This window comes from Lonchura striata, chromosome 8, assembly GCF_046129695.1.
Source record: "Lonchura striata isolate bLonStr1 chromosome 8, bLonStr1.mat, whole genome shotgun sequence".
NCBI lineage: Eukaryota > Metazoa > Chordata > Aves > Passeriformes > Estrildidae > Lonchura > Lonchura striata.
This window is the reverse complement of record NC_134610.1, coordinates 32,390,943-32,404,092: the sequence shown is the minus strand read 5'-3', so window position 1 is coordinate 32,404,092 and position 13,150 is coordinate 32,390,943. Positions and strand designations below refer to the sequence as shown.

Here is a 13,150-nt window from a genome sequence, read left to right as displayed (position 1 = left end):
GTTATCACTGGGATAGAGAAGAGACACAAGTTTTACACTGAGTTTTCCAAGTGTTGTGGTTTGTTCCAGGTCTTTTCAGAAGACACACGTTGATGTTATTTCTCTGAGCACAAGTTAAATCTCTAAATTCTAAATTCCTCTGTTTTAGCTTGGCAGTTAAGTCTGTTGAATTTTACTTGTCTATTCACTAATCAAGCAGAGCATTTTGTATGTTCTCATACTTTGATCAGCTTTGACTAAATCAGAGGCTTTTTAGAAGAATGCTTCAATACGCTGTGACAGAAAAGGAAAATTTTTATGAACTTCACGTGTACAATTTTAGGGGTGTTTTGTGGGTAACACTGTGAGACATGACTGACATTGTCCTTTGCCTCATGGAATTTATTAAACTTTTTGCCTTTAAAAGGGTGCTTTTTCTCATGAAACATAATCTCCCATCACTTCTGACCACAGATCCAACTTGGGTTATCTGACAGTAAATACACAGCCTCATCAAAACGCTCCTCTTCCCACGTTTCAGCAATAAGTCTGAGGGAATCTGAATAAATTACCTCACAGCAAATGGTACAGCTGCTCTCAAACAGCAGAACTAATGAATTGTCATGACTGGAGAGAGGGAGAGGTGCCTTGCATCTGTAATCCCAGACAGCTGACAGGATGGTGCCTGATCAGGTTTAGTCACTGTTGGTAATTACAGGCTGAGAAATTACAGCCACTTTTAGGTTAATAGCTGGTAAACACCTCGAGATAACTTACAGCAAGAGAGGACTTGCCCTGCAGCTTAAAAAGGGGCTGGAAGAACATTTTGTGCTGCTGTGCTGACCCTCCAGCAGTGCCTGTCCAACCCCAAGCCTTTTAATATCCATGACATTCTGGCTCCAAAGACATTCTACATACAGAAACTGGGGACCTTTCCCCATTAATTTTATATATTTTTAAACAGAGATGTATTAACACTTTAAAGGCAAGGGTACTCAGTTGGAAGAAAGAATTCAGTTATTATTCTCCTCTGTCAATTCTTCTCCTCAGCTAAATTTGTAATGTAATGAAAAATGTCAGTGGTGTGATGGTTATACCAACAATAAAGCCATTTTCTCTCTCTTTTTATCTGAGGGTACTAAATCTGACATGCCAGTTATATCTCCAGAGTGGGTTTGAGTGAGTAGTGAATACCAGCTCAGTCAGCAGAGTTTTAAATCAATCCTCATGCTTTGTAAAAGCAGCAGTACCTTGTCAGCTTAGAAAATGTTAATGCACTATCTGGCAAGCATGATTTGAATTACAATTTCAAACTTATATTTTACCATACTCATCATTTTTGGTTTTTATTATTTCCTCTCAACAGTAACTGACATAAATTCTCTGGTAAACCAGACCAAGTGGTTCATGCACAGATAGAGAAACTAAGGCAAAGGTGACAAGTGAGAAAGGTAGGTAAAGGACTCTAAAATACAGTAGATTCAAGTGGACCTTGAATTTGTAATACTGTACAAGCTTTTGTGCTGCTTAATATTTATCAGCCTGAGAATTTTGCTTCCAGACCTGGTGCAGTATTCATCCTCTCTGCTGTCTAACAGGCACGGCAAAATCGAAAATCAATGTGTGTCTTAATACTCTGCTACGGACATGCTCAGACTTGCTTTGATATCCCCATCTTGGAAATAAAAAATCCAAGAGGAAAAACCACATGGAGATTGTCAAAGCCACATAAAGCCCTTTTTACTGATAAGATGAACTAAGTCAAGTTGTTTAATTTATCAAGATGAGAACTGAGAGGGGATTTGATTGCTGGTATGTGAATAGTTTATTGTTAGCTAAAAGGAGGAATGCTGAAAGGGCCTCTAATTTTTCAGGGAAGAGCATGACACATTCTGATTTATGTACAAATTCTAATGACATACCATGCCAAAATTGATCATCTTTCAAAAGTGATGAAATGAGCAGAGCAGTCCAATGAGACAAAAGGCAAGTTTAATATTCCTCTATTTTATCATATCTAACTTCTGGAAGCAATACAGAAGGATATTGAAAGTAAAATACATGCAATAGAGGGTTAATTTTTTTATTTCAAATTCTTTATTACTCTTTGATATATTTGGCTGGGGATTCTTTACCTTTTAAAAAGTGAAAATGAACATATAAGCTTGGGGTTCTGGGCAAGAAGTGGTTTTTTATTATCTGAAATGTGTACTAAGCTTGATATGATATCTAATTAAAAAAAAATTTAAAACCCCAAAGTTATTGCATTTGAATTTCTTGTTTCTTCTTGCTCTGTTCCAGTCAGTTCTGGTGCCATTTGAAGTGTCACACTATTTGTGTGTGAATGCAAAAATCTCAGTATTGGAGAACTGTCTAGAATTCATCCCAGATCTCTCAAATTTGGCTTCTGTGCAGAGAGCTCTTCTGTGCAGACATCTTCAGGCATAGAGATAGTGTGAAAAACTACAGAATATCTTTTTATAGCTTCAAAATAAAAAATGTAAAGATAAAGCTTGGTAATTCATTCAAACTTTAGAAAGTCATGAATATGCTTACATTTAGGTCACTATTTGCATATATGGAAACCTCTTAGAGGGAAAATCTTTTTATACATTCTGTTTGAGGCAAAAGTAAATTGCTGATAACTGTTAAAATTTTGTTTAAAAAACCCCCTTAAATCGGTTCATACTATGGCTTTCCTGATTCCCTTCCAAAAAGGAGCTTTCTTAGTTGTCTGATCAGTAAACCATTGCAGAAAAAAATATTCAGAATTTTATTTGCACCTTCTGTTTTGTGTGTGTGGCCTTAGACTCTGCTTGGACTATGGTCAAATGAATAAATGCATTAATGTCAACAATTTGTCCTATGGAGAAGCTGAGGTTTTACTAGAACACTCCACCCAAGTGGGGGTTCTTCTTTTCACCTCTCTTATCCCCTGCTTCCACAAATTAAACTTGTGGTTTTGTATCAGTAACCCTTCCCCCAGCTGTTCTGAGGATGCTCAAGGTATGCAGGCTTTCTAACATGGCAACACCCTCTGTTCCCCAAGGATAAGCCTCAAGATACCCAAACTATTCTTTTGGGTTGTTTATGAACTGTAGGAAGTGTTTTGGAGGCTGGTTCTGTAATGATTTGGGAGCTTGTGACCTCATTCAGAAATGTCCAGTGACTAATACAGTGCAGCGTCAGGTTTAAAAGGGTTTATGGGGATTTGAGGATTATTTCTTTGGAGGTTTTACTCTTTCATGTGGTGTCCTGGCAGCCTTTATTTGGATTACCTTGTTGCATGTTTCTTTAGTAAAGGAGCAGTCTGCATTTAAAGGAAACATGGTTTTAGTTGGATTAGGATTTGATTTATAAAATAAGGAAAAAAAGTTGTCAATTGGAAAATTACTGTTTGAAGATGCTCTAATTAAGTCATGAAACAGTCATTACTTTCTGCTTTCCTGACCAGGCATAAAAAACTCCCCCTCTTAAAAGGGAATACAAATCAAAACTTATTCAAAACTTGTTACTCAATCTTTTGTTGTTGTTGTTAAAGCATCTTTAAATTTCCAATAAAATCATTCTGAGCTGGGATTCGAGGAAGAAATTATTTTCTATTTCCTGACTGAAATCCAACAAGTTAGGTTGTTTGGGGCTTTTTAGATTTTTTTTTTTTTTTTAATATTCTCCACTGAATGAACTGGAAACAGGAAAAATGCTGCTTGTTTCACCACTGCTGTACACCTTAAACCATATTTTTTAATTTATGTTACTTAACTGCTAATGCTGAAAGAGTCCACAAAACTGCAGAAGGCTTCTTGTTTACTTTAGTGCAAGCCATGGTGACATTAATACTGGGGGAAAAACTAAATGTCCTGCTTTAATACGTCTTAAAGGAATAACACAAGTTGTGATAAAGAAATAACAGATGTCCAAAAAATAACACAACAAAGCAAAAAAACTCCAAAATGGCTCGGGAAATTAGAAATGATAATGGAAACCTGAATTGAGTCAGGATCCTGCCTCAGTTTTATTTTCACTGTAACCTGGAAGAGAAGACCATCACTGTCTGTAAGCAGCAATGGCACAGGGCATTGCCATCCATTTCATCCAGCTCCTCAGTGCTGCCTTAACTCTTGAAATAATTTCACTTATTTTTGCAGCTTAGGTGCTGAAGGGCTTTGAAAGAGGAGATCCCCCCAGCTGGGGAAGTGGCAGAACATCTCCAGGGGAGCTCTGTAGGAAAGTCTGGGGCTGCCAGTGTTGGCTGTCACCTTGCTCAGCTGGTGACGGGGGAAATGCTGCATTCACTTCTCCAAAACGAGCAGGATGGGCCCCTTTGCAGAGGAGAAGAGGGGAAGAATTCAAAAAGGTATTTTTTGGAAGTTGCTGGAATCTGAAATGCAAAGAACTCTCAGAAGTTTAGGCCTGTAAGCCAAAGCTTAAAATTAAACACAGGATTCAATCTAAAACCTTAAAAAAAGCTTCCAAACTTAGTATTTAAGTTTTTACCTAAGTACTTAAGTATTAAGCAAGAATGTAGATTTATAGTTTAAAGCAGAGACATGTTAAGCTGAGTAAAAAAAGGTTTAAAGTTTTAGAGTTTAAAATATTTTAAAAAAATTAGAAAAGTAAACGAGATTAAAATACAATACTGTAAGTTTGTGTCATAATGTGATTAACTAAGAAAGCTTACACTGTAACATAAGTTCATAAGACAAAATATTTAAAGATTAAGTCAAAAACTTAAATATACTTGTTGGTAGGGTTTTATTAGTCAATAACTCCTTAAAAAGTCTTGTAACTAAGAGTCTAGTGACCTTCTGACCCACACTGTAACAATGTGAGCCAAACGCACACTTCCTAACTATATAAAAGAAAAATAAATTATGTAATCAAAAACCAACTCAAAAGTTCCATCTCAAATTCCTTCCAAAATTCCCCACAAATAAATTATCACGAGAAGTGAGCACTTGAGAGATCATAAATTGTGCAAATCCTTTCAGAGTAGATCTCCTTGGATTTTTTTTTTTTTTGAAGCAAACTATATACTATGATAGACAAATGCCCACAATTTTGCGAAGTGATTTCCTTTTTTATATTTTTTTGTAATTGAAAAATTCAGAATTTTGTCTGAAGTGATTTCTTATAGCTGAACAAATTCACATACACTTCATTGAAAAGAGAAAAGAAAGAGAAGCATTCCTTGTGCTCAACAGTTCTAGCTGGAAGGGCCATTCACAAAATTACCCACCCAAAATTCTGAACTTACATCTTCTAGGACAGAAGGGACCTCATGGTCATGGTCCCCAAGGAAAACCCAACTCTGACCTGTGACAAGGGGCCAGAAACCAGCATGGCCCAAGAATAACAAGTGACAGAGGCAGGTTGCATTTCCAGGATCCTGGCACAGGACATCCTCCCTGCTCAGAGCCTGCTTCCAGCACACTCACGTGCAGCCACACAAGCTGCAGAGGAATTTGGCATCAATAACCTCCTGCAACACATGCAACAAAGCTCTGGTTGTCTGGTGTAGAAAGATTTACAAGTGCTTGTTAAGCAAAAGCATTTTAACACCATTTTTTAAATAGAGAAATAACTCGAGGATATGTTGCATGTTCAGATAATAACGATAAAAGAAAAGCTTGGATGAAACAAAATCTTGTAGTAATGTAAAACCCCCTGGCATTATCAGCTTTTGAAGTGTTTCACTCCAGTTTGCATTTATGCTAATGAGTGCTTGAATATTTCAGTGGCTTTGTGTGTTTGCTTCAGCCTGACCCAATAGTATGCTTTTAAGATTTCATGCTCTGGGATAAAATCATGTCTTTTGCCCACAATTGGAGCACATGTTCCTCATTCCTCACTTTTAAGAGTCCCTGGGACCAAGGCTGCTTGCAGTGTGGTGTTATTTTTTCCCACAGATGATGGGCTGCTGCTGTTCCAGGCATCTCTCAAATGGTCAGTGGGATGACGAGACACACACCTGTTTATTTGCAGTCTATAATCTGTACCACTTTGCAGATGGTGCCCTGCACAGTTCTGTGAGGTATGTGCTAAATAGCCATGAATGACTTGGAAGCAGTGCTGGAAAAAATTTTGACATTAAAACTTTCAGTAGTTCCTCTCCCATCAGATTTTTAGAGCTGGCTGAGCACAGAAAGGGGAGGATCTCAAGATTGCAAATGTTCCGGGGCTGCTAAAGTGCTATTTTTCAGCTTCGAGAGAAGCCTTCTGTAATACAGAAATGAAGAGGTTTACCCAGCAGAAAATAAGTGTTGCCACTTTATTGTTTTTGGCAGGAGATGGTGGTTCATCATTTGGACACATCAGGTACTTTCCTTGTGACTGTCATATAATTTAAAATGACAGTGCTTCAAACGGTGATAAAATGACAAAGCACTGATCTGTGGTGGAAGTTTAGCATGGAGAGAGAGCTGCAGCCAGGCAAAATTATTTTGAAAGGGAGTTGGAAGAGCACTTTGCTTTCAGTTTATTTATTTACTGGGCTTTGCCTTTGCTGATTCACTTGCAGGGACCCAGGAGCTGTGAACCTTGACGTGAATATCTCCAATTTGTGGGGTATTGTGTCCATGGCTCTCTCTGCTCCAACATTTTGAGGACATGTTTATACAACATTTTTCAGCCCTGTGAAAACTGCTGAAATCAAACCTGGTTCATTTGCTATGGCTGGTGTGCCTTTGTATAGTAAAGAAAGAAATCATCCACATAGTAAAGGAAGAAATTAATGGTTAAAACTCACATGCTGGTTTGAATTGTCACAATTGCTTTTGAGATTCTTACATGCAGAGAATTTGCATTTTGGAGATACATGTTCTGCTGAACTTCCCCTGCATTTGAAATCCCTGGAAGTGCACAGGAGTTACCTTGTGACAAACACTGTGAGCTGGTCAGTGTCAATAGATGATGGTAGGAAAGTATCCATGTGTCTGGGAATTCACTGCTGCCTTCAGAGATCCTTAATCCTACACTTTTTTTTTTTTCTGAGGGACTTGAGTGCATCTTAAAGGATGAAAGTGAGGATAGGTTTTGTGGTCACAATAATTTTTTTTTGTAGAAAAATAGTGTTAAGTTATAAATATGGTCATTATATGAAGTCTAGTAAAATGCCATCTAACTAAAACACATTTATTTCAGCAAGGACTGAAGTTAAATTGATGCCTCATGAATGCTGACCTAAAACAGAGGCTAAATGGAGTTAAAGAATAAAGTAAGGATTTATTAGGAGGCCTCAATGGATATTCCTTGGGCAGAACAAGAGCCCAACCAGGGCCACACCCAAGATGAACCAAAATGGTCCCAAAATGGACAACTGGTCACGAGGTTTCACACTTTTATAAGTTCTGCTTCATTTGCATATTGGAGTTAATTGTGCAGTTACAGCTTTAGAGCTCCCATCCTTCTTGTTTTTCTCTCTTCAGCCCACGCTGTTTATGCTCCTGGGCTGAGATTTGGATCATTTGTCCTTGGTCCCCAGCTGCAGAAGGAATTGTTCTGTCTCCTTACTCTGTACAGAGAGCTCACCATTCCCTAATATGAAGCTCAGACCCACACACTAAAGCAGCTCAGAATCTGAAAAATATAAAAGCTAAAACCTGAGATATCCAAATAAGATTCTTGAAGTGTACAAACACATATCAGAGGGGTGGTAGTGAATGATACTACTCTCTTAGAAACTGGAGCTGTTGCAAAAATGTACCACAGCTGTTTAAACTGAAATTAATAGACAGGTATCATGTGCCACTTGATTTTTGATTAAGTCATTTTCACTGCTGTTCCCAGGAGGGGCTGTGAATGTGGGATTGATTTACAGTGAGAAGGATTATCCTGTAATTATCCTGCTCCTCATTTTACCAATGGGTTTCCTCTAGAAGCATTCCTGCCCTCCTTCCCACCCCATGGCCCTGCTGGGCTGCAGGGGAAGTGGGAAGCTGGAGGAAGGTGTTCAAACAAACTCCCCAGCTTTAACCCAGCCAAGGGAATGTTTTCTGTGCTGCCCCTGTTATTCAGAGTAGCAATCACTAATACTCATGTCCAGGAGGATGTCCCTTTTCTCTGGTCATTCAGGAGATGAGAATTCTCTGACTGACTGGATGGTCTGTGCTTGTGGTTTACAGGCTGGAGTTATTTAGTGCCTATAACCAACTGTAAAATGCCACAAATAGAACAATATCATGACTGGAGCTACCCAGGTGATTCAGATTAACAATGGGCTCTGTAAGTACTGCTGTCCTGGTGGGAATTCTGAAAAGCAAAGCCAGCTCCTGGGGATGATGGAGCTTGGTCAGCAAAGGTGTCAGAGAAAAAGCTTTTGTGCCTAGGAGTTGTCCTATGGCTTTGTTCAGTTTGAATTTCTCCCATGTTTTTTGTGATTGACTTTTATTTCTAAACAAAGATAAACTGCCAGCTCCCAAGGAAGAGCTCCTACATGCCCCTTTGAAGCAAAGCATTAAATCCCCAAACCATCTGTCTGCAGGAGACTCAGATTGGCCCAGTACTGCTTCAAACCTCAGGCTGGTGAGACTGGTCAGTGATGCACTGTAGAGATATAAAATCTGGTTTCTTGCTTCTACCTTCCAGTCTGTGGTTTTAATCTTCTGTGGAGCTGTGCTGAACAGAACAGCTGGCCTGTAATTGGGGGAGATTGCTGCAGCCATTTATCTCTGTGGGTGTTACTCCTGTTCTCAGCATTATTGCAGATAAAATGGTTATCATTTTCATCTATAGTGTCTTTCTAAGACAAAAATAAGCATGTGCCACTTACCTTTTCAGTGTTATTGAATCATTTTTGAATCATTTCAGTATAGAATTATTAATTTTTTTTCCATTTTTTTTTTTTTCCCTGCTGATCTCCATAGCCCTGGAGAAGTTGAGCATTGTTATCACTCTCCTGCTATTTAGCAGAAGGGAGAAGGACCTAAATAAGCTCAAAAGTTTCTGATTACCCTGACTGGAGTGTCAAAATCCTTTAACAATCAAAAAAAAAAAAAGATTCAAATTCTTTTATAACCGTGCATCCAAATTCTACAGGTTATTCAGGCCTTGCTGCACTGCCTGCTTTTCATGCCACATTACTGTTTTCTTCTAACTCTGAATGGCTCTGGGCAGGTGTCTCTTTTGCAGAGCCAATCATTTCCTAACTCACAAAACTGGGAGCCCTACTTGGGGGTAAGAGTTTGGGTGAATTTTGGAAGAGGGCTTGTACTAAGAGATTAGGGTGTGAAAATCTGATTTCAATTATTATCTTCAGAAAATATTTCTAGTGGGATCTTATATGATCCATTAATGAGTCTGGGTGTGATCTGCATCCTGCCAAGGTTAATAAAGGTGTTTGTTTTGACTGTGGTGAACTTTAACATCCTCATCCACTGTGTGGGGCCATTGCTGTCTTGTTTCTCTTCTCTTTCTGTCTAAGAAACTGGCAATGCCTAATGTGCATTTAGGGAAAAAAAAAAAAAACAAAACATGGCTCTGGCAGCTTAAAAGTAATGCTACTACAGGAAGAGCAACCTTTTGAAGGTCAAGTTATCATCACACATCCAAACTCCAGAAAGCATTTGTCATGCCTTGGGAATTGAGCTGAAATATGACCCATCTTGGAGAATAAATCACCACAGAAAGAAGGCATTAGGATATTTCTTCCTGAAGTTCCCTGTGGAGCTGATTTCCTGGAAGCAGCCTTAGGTATGGTGTGGGTAATGGGCCTGGTGTTCTGGGAGGAGGCTTGAAAAGCAGCAGGGAGCCCAGAAAGAGCAGGAAATCCAGCAGAGCTTACAGAGGGAGGGACTGCAGCTCCTCCTTGCAGCTCAGGGGAAAGCTGGACCTCTCTAGGTGTGTCCTTAGAAATATCAGCACATAGACCTCCTTCTGAAAGTTTTAATGCCAGTACTTGACATTGGATAACTTGTAATATACAAATTTTATCAGCTCCATGAAGATTTTAAAATAGGAAGGAAGAGGATAAGTCCTGAGAGTTTGCTCCCATATTAGAGCTCCTTGTACTGCAAACTCCGTGTAAGTAAAAAATGAAAGCATTTGCCTGTTTCATAAAGCTAAACATATTTGATAGTGCCACATCATAAAACCCTTGTCTCTGGGGTAGCTGGGTGTGGTAGTTGTAAAAGTGTCTGATTTATTTTACAAATTCTCTGTGTTCATAACCTGTAATTGCTTTTATTACTTGTAACTCCAGACAGGTGTGCATAGAAGCAATCAGTAATTTCTCCTCCAGCCACATGATTTCATGTAACCCAGCCAAAGTCCTGTGCACAGAGAAAGAAAGCAAAGCCCCAGGATGAAAGCTCTGCCTGGAATTACCTGGAATTAAATGGTGAACACAAAAAGGGTATTAAGAAAATAGCTGAGGGCTAGCACAGGTCTTCTCTCAATAGAGTCTAAGACACAACCTAATACCCTGGTGGGTCTGCTCTGTGCCTCTTTAGCCATTTTTGTTTTAATGGTTTGTGCTAATGTGGGCTGGAACAAATGTAATGGATGTAGAAGGTAGGGAAAAAACCCTTCTGCTCTAATGTTCAATTTAAAGTGGTTTACAGACAAAAAGAAAGCTGAATATAATGAACAATGCAATTCTAGCTAAGGAAAGGAGCTGGCTTGGAAGAGAAGGTGGTTGAGACTGAAGGCAAACACAGCACAAGAGAAATGGGAAGTGCTGGCTTATAAACTGTGTATTTCTCCTGCTCTGTCCATTTATTCACAATACTCTGTCTTTAAGGTAAAAAAATATGCAGCATGGATTTTTTTCCCTTTTTCTTTGGCCATTTGTATACTTTATCCAAACCATTTCTTTTCAACAGTTTTGTCTTTCTTTCCATGGCAACAAAGAGCCAAGGCTCCTTTGCAAAAGCAGTACAACCCCCTCTTTGTGCTAAGGTGGGTGCAAATCCACACCTGGTGTTAGGACTGCTAACATCACTGATCAATAATGATGATAATGAGACAGTTGCTAGCAAGGCATTATTAATATGATGGTGTCACCCACAGCAAGTGATGCTCTAAGTTTTATTACACTAAGACAGCCTTAAAATTTTCAAATCATTTACAGCTTTATCACACTTTTTCAGGAGCTGTTATTACTCAGCCATTCCTCCTTTTCATCCTCTTCCCTTCTCAGCTGAGAGAAGATCTTTGATGCTTCCATTTTCTCACTCTGTGAATGGATCAAACAGCCCAAAATACACAGGGCTTTGAAACAGGAGCCCTGGAAGAGGGAGATTACAGCCAGATAGAACAGACTGGTCTGGTTCTGTAGTTGACAGTTGTGAGCATAAAAGCATTAGTAACAATGGCATTTTTAGATAAAATAATAGATGAAACAAAGTTAATTTTGTACTAAATACCATTGTAATATTATGTCTTGCTGTAAATTTCTAACTATTCTGAAGTGATAATCAGTTTTCTTTCCTGTAAAAGGATCCATAGTCTAAGGAGATTTTTGAGTGGCAGCCTAGATATGAGAAATGTTATTTGAATTAGGCATTCTTATCCATGTTTATAGTACTTTCCAGAGGCTTTCTCTCACTTTTTGGCCTTCTTCACAAAAGCACATGCAATAAAAATGTTACTGCTGCCAGCTTGAATGCCTGAAAGGTCAATTCTTCTTTTTGTTCTAACTTTATCAGTTTCTTTAATAAAAGATATTAACTCTCTTCACAAACCTGTCTCACAGAGAGAAGAAAAATATCCCCAGCTCCAAAGAAAATATCACTTCTATTTAATGATTAAAACAAATCAGTGTGAGAGAAGACATAAGGCAGCTACCAGAAATTTCTGGTGAGTAGCAAGCTATAAAAGCTTCGGTTTTCTGGCTATTCTGAAAATTTTTGGTTTTGCTTTCTTAGTAAAATTGAACACAATAGAGCAAGAAATCTTTCAAGGCCATGGTTCATACATCAGCAAAAGAATCCTTCCTTTTCTTCCTTCCTGACAATGTAGGCTATGCACTTTTTAATTCAAGAAGGTGCTGCAGCAGCTCAGCACCAGCTCCATTTCTTGAGCCTGACTGGTGGAACATCCCCTAGGGAGAGGAAACCAGCACCAAACTCACACCTTTCACTGCTGCAGAGGACTTGGAGAGCAAAGTCACCTTTGCTGAGGTGACTTTGGGAAGGTACCAGTGGATTTGTCAGGGGAAATGGATGGGAGGGCACTGCCTAAGGCCTCGAATACAAACACACATCAGAATCCTAGGAAATTATTACCAATAAGATCATTCCAATACTAATAATTTTACCTGATTAATAACAATAGTAATTGCATTGCCATAAAATATAGCAACTGTGGTATTAAAATAATGTTTTTTCTAATAAATATGTAAGTAGTTATTGCTAATTAACAGCAACAAAAACCATTGCAATTCCATAAAATGTAACAGTAATTAATGGTAACAAATTCAATTACATTTTTATAAAATGTGACAACTATGATAGTACAATAGTAATTAAGACTATAGAGTAGTAACAAACAACAATTCTTACATTTCTATTAAATGCAATAGTAATTAATACTAATTAATAGCAACAAACAAACCATCACCTTTCCAGAAAATCTGCTGGTAATTAGTAGTAAGTCATTACATTTCTATAAATATAATTTTACAATATTTAATCATTACATTTCTAAAAAAATATATAATAATAAGAAGAGCAATGCTAATAAGTTGTTAGCCAAGTGCAGGTAACCAGACATGTGGTGTTTATACCAAGTAAAACACGAACCCCAGTTCCAATTTCGAGCTAGTGCATTTTTGTTCCAGGTTCAGCATTTAAATTCTGCCCCTCTCTGGGTGTGAATATGAGGCAAGTTATCCCTGTGTGACAGGGAAGAGCCAAGCCTGTGCAGGTTTCATCAGCACAGTGTGCTCTGCATGGTCACTGCTTGATTATTCAAAGGTGTTTGTGGAAAATAAGTCTAAAGTTCAGCTTTGGGGGATGATCATTCTTTCTGCACCATTTAAGCACATCATCTCATTTCTAAGTGGTGCTGATTACAACAATTCATGGGCAAGCACAGTCATTTTCTGAATGGAAGGGTGAGAGAAATGTGACCCTGTCACAAAACAAAGCCCACAGCTACAGTGAGTGCTGCTAAAGGCCAAGGGGAGGCTGGTTCCATGTGTGATTAAATGCATCTCATTGGTATAATGCCT

General features: G+C 38.5%; 1 long non-coding RNA gene across 1 annotated transcript in view; it reads left to right on the top strand.

The window, feature by feature from the left end:
* LOC110477385 (uncharacterized) overlaps window positions 1–1,895 on the top strand; it is a 47,180-nt gene extending 45,285 nt beyond the window's left edge. Inside the window, exon 5 of the long non-coding RNA XR_013340385.1 lies at window positions 1,346–1,895. This is a non-coding gene — a long non-coding RNA (uncharacterized LOC110477385). The remainder of the gene's footprint in view (window positions 1–1,345) is intronic.
* Window positions 1,896–13,150: the final 11,255 nt, after the last annotated feature.